Source organism: Pipistrellus kuhlii, unplaced genomic scaffold (assembly GCF_014108245.1).
Source record: "Pipistrellus kuhlii isolate mPipKuh1 unplaced genomic scaffold, mPipKuh1.p scaffold_m20_p_14, whole genome shotgun sequence".
Taxonomy (NCBI): domain Eukaryota; kingdom Metazoa; phylum Chordata; class Mammalia; order Chiroptera; family Vespertilionidae; genus Pipistrellus; species Pipistrellus kuhlii.
This window is the reverse complement of record NW_023425449.1, coordinates 20837291-20841669: the sequence shown is the minus strand read 5'-3', so window position 1 is coordinate 20841669 and position 4379 is coordinate 20837291.

The window sequence follows — 4379 nt, the reverse complement described above, 5'->3', positions numbered from 1 at the left end:
TTGCTTTTCCTCTTGTTTTTATTTGAATGGGATATTAATACATTTGAGTTTCTATAATTTTCTCTGTTCTTATATCACTAGGACCATCTGGGAATTGTTAAAAATGCAGATTTCTGAGCCAATTTATTGGCAAATTTTGGGGGAGAAGGGCAGAAACCTGCATTTGTAATAAATTCCCAAAACATTTCTTCTTACATTAAAACTGGAGAACTTTCATGGAAGTATGGATCAGAGTGTGAATCTCAGTGGAAAGATGGGGGAGGATGGGTGGATGGAACGTAATCAATCAAAGACCTTAAATGCATAAATATGCATGGCCCATGACCATAGTATACCTTAGGGTGCTAAAGGCCTGGGGCAGGCTGGAGGGAGTCAATGGGGAGAAAAAGGGGACATATGTAATACTTTCAATAATAATAATTTTTAAATATATTTTTATTAATTTTTTTACAGATAGGAAAGGAGAGAGATAGAGAGTTAGAAACATCAATGAGAGAGAAACATTGATCAGCTGCCTCCTGCACACTCCATACCGGGGATGTGCCCACAACCAAGGTACATGCCCTTGACCGGAATTGAACCTGGGACCCTTCCCACTGAGCCAAGTTGGTTAGGGCAATAATCATTATTTTTAAAAAATAAAGTGAGTCACTTTTAGACAAAAAACATACATACACACACAAAAACAACAACAACAACAACAAACAAACAACAACTGGAGAACTTTTGAAGTCAAGCTTAGCATACAAATGGAGCAAACCACTTAACAACTGCTGACACTAGCATTGAGGCCAACTATATAAGTTATTTTGTTTACAAGTTATAGAATCTGGCACTTCCTAGTTTAAGAAAAAATTAATTGTAAGGGTGGTGTATTGGGTAGAATGGTGTCCCTTTCCCAAACCGGTTCACTTCATAATCCCCAGAACCTGTAAATGTTACCTTATTTAGAAAAAGGATCTTTGTCAATATAATTAAATTAAATATTTTGAAATGATGATGTCGTCCTGGATTTTAGACGTGCTCTAAATCTAATGACACGTGTCTATAAGAGACACACAGAGAGGCCAGGCAGAAGAGAAGATGATGTAAAGACAGAGGCAGAGATGGGAGTGATGTAGCTGTGAGCCAAGAAAGCTAGGGGAGGTAAGAAAAAGAGCCTCCCCTGGGACCTCCTAGGGAGTACAGTCTTGTGGACATTTTGGTTTTGGACTTCCGGCCTCCAGTACTAGGAGAGAATTAATTTCTGTTGTGTTAAGCTACCCAATTTGTGGTAATTTCCTACAACAGCCACTGGAAACTATATAGGTTGTGTCCAAGCCTTACAAATGGCAGAATTAAGATAACTCTGTGGGCTGAAGTTCCTATACTATTTTCTTATCTTTAATTTCTGTATTTTTTAGTTCAAAATTTCAAATTCCCAGGAGAAAACTCCTGGTTGTCCTACATTGGTATAAAGACATGTCCAGTGATATCTTTATCAGTTGCAGGTCCCAAGAATGGGATATTGTGAACAGGGTCCGCTGTCTCCCATCCTTTCCCAGTCTGTGTTCTTTCCTCTCACTTTACCATGACTTAGAATTTAATGTAGCCAGATCAGCCTTGCCTTTGCAAAATCAGATTAGTTATGGCTCTTTGACAGAAGAGCAGATCCAGGTAGATACTACACAAATTTATAAATCTAGGGAAATAAAAAGCACAGGGGAAGTCAAGAAGCTCAAACCTGGATAATCCGAGTCCCGACCTTGCAATACTTGAAGTGGAAAAAAAATTGTGCAGATTACATATTGTAGGTATTATCAGGACAGGAGTTAACTAATAGCCTGCACTTTACCTTCAGAAGCATCTGTCTCTCCACCAAAATTCATCTCTCTCTCTCTCCCTCTCTCTCTCTCTGTCTCTCCACCAAAATTCCTCTCTCTCTCTCTCTCTCTCTCTCTCTCTCTCTCTCTCTCTCTCTCTCTCTCTCTCTCTCTCTCTCTCTCTCTCTCTCCACCATGCCTCTAGTTTATGGATAATGAAGTGGCCTACAAACATCAGTTAAGTATGAGAAAAGTTTAAGAGTTAATGATATTAAGTATAAATCATGCAATTGCTAATTTGTTTGGCTTCCCTGGCTACTCCTTTGGATTAAGTCTACTTCAAGCTTCTCTTCCAAGGGAGCTATAATACATAAGTTCATGCCAGTATTTCTCTTTTTAAACTTTTAATTTTGAAATGATTTTAGGATCATTGAAAAAACAGTATAAAGTCCCCATAATGATCTACTTTATAAAATATGACCCAATCATATGTTTCTCATGAATAGACTGATGTTATGGGGGAAGAATATCACATAGGTGATAGCCCTTTTTACATCAGATGACTGAGTTAATTTTTATATAAGACGTGAGATATGTATTGAAGTCCCATTTTAAAAAATATATGGTCATCCAGTTTTTCCAGTATGATTTGTTGAAAAGACTAGGATTTCTCCATTTAATATCCTTTGAATCTTTGTCAAAAATCTGTTGATTACATTTGTGTGAGTATATTTCAGGACTCTATTTTGTTCCATTTAGTTACAAATTTACCCTTTCACCCATACCATACTGTCTTAATTATTGCCATTTATAGTAAATCTTAATATTATTTTTGATCACTACTTTGTCACTTGGAAGCATGTTTCTTTTTCTTGCTTTTTTTATACCTCCTAATATTTGGTTAAAAGGAAACATAGTGTGTAAACCAGTAGAAACTAAGGTATACAGTTTTTAACCTGGATATGGGCATGCCTTTCCTTCTGCTAGAATTGTAATAGAAGGCTTTGCATTAATTCAGTTAGTGGTGTTTGGACTAGTTGGTGTTTTTGCTATGGTTATACTCAGAGTTCATAAGTTTCAAATTCCTATAGCTTGTTTCTAGGGTGGTGAATGTGTATTAGATCAATGCTTATTTGATTCTGAGTTTTATGTCTTCCCCTGGAGCAGTGAGAGAAAGGGAGAGTTCTAAGAACAGAAAATTCTGCACTCTCTAACAATGCAGAGGTTGATAACCCTGGAAGCAGCTCCATTATAAACACTTGGCACCTTAGGAGATGTACCCTAAACTGATGCTCAAACTCAAAGTTTACAACAGTGGCTATAATTAGTGTAGTTACGATTGCTGATACTGAATACAACAACAATTCTTTGACTTTCTTGCTAATATTTTCCAAATTTTTTACTCCTCGACTCTAAGAAACTACAAAACAGGGGTTTAACAGTAATAATAGCCCACAACAATAATCTCCATAACTGAGTTTAAATACATCTGTTTTGAAATTGGTTATGATCTAGTTGGGGAGACATGATTCACATATGAAAGAGTAATTGCTAATACCATATGGTATATATACTTAGTGCCAACTGAATTGTATAAACATGGCACAGTCATCAAATACCATATCTGAAGCCTCAGGCAAGCCAAGAAGCAGTAAGTTTAGCTGGGTCTTGCAGACACATCTAGCCAGAAAAAATAGGCACAATATTTTAGACATAAGGAATTGCATTGGAAAGCCAGAGAGGCTAAAATGTACATTACTTGTTACGAAAACATTGTCTAGACTCATGCAGCTTATATAAAAATTCAAAGAGTTATATAAAATAAGCTCATAGAAAATTATTATGAATACACAGTGAGTTGCAGTAGAAAGACTAATTGCTTTGTCTACCCAGAACTCTTCGTTTTAGTCTGGTAAGCAGCTCCTTCTTTTAGGAAACTGCCCTCTCCCACCATACCCCATACAGTAGCCTCTCTTTCTGCTCACTGCAATCATTCACCATTGCTATCACAAGTCATTCAACAAGACACCTTTCTTAGGATCTGTGCATTGGAATTACTTAGAATTGTTTTCCTGTCCAATGAAAAGCAGTGAAAGTGTAAAGCTAAAGCTGCCAGAGGCCACAGAGAAAGGGAGCTAGCAGAGCAAACTAGGAGGAAGAAAAAGGCAAGGAGTCCTGCTGTTATTCAAGCCTCTGGTTCCAGCCATATCTTTTTTTCCTGTTGTTTTGTTTTGGGAACCACTGACTTCCTTTTCTCATCCAAGCCAGTTTCTGTCATTCCTAAACAAGAGTCCTGACAAATATGTGAAGTAAACAAGAGGTCCCTGAATACCAGACAGAGATGTTTGGATTTGAGGAGGTCACTGTGATGACTGTGAGAACCTTACCACCTGAGACTCTTTAATTTTCTACTTACCTATAAACACAATAGCAGCCATTGAGGTTTTAAGAAAGGTATTGATGTTTGCAAAGCAACATTTCAAGAAGATTATTCTGGCAGGAGAGTAGAGAATGAATTAGAGGCTGGAGACAATGGACCAAGAATACCTGACTATTAAAACGGCTCAGCCATAAGGT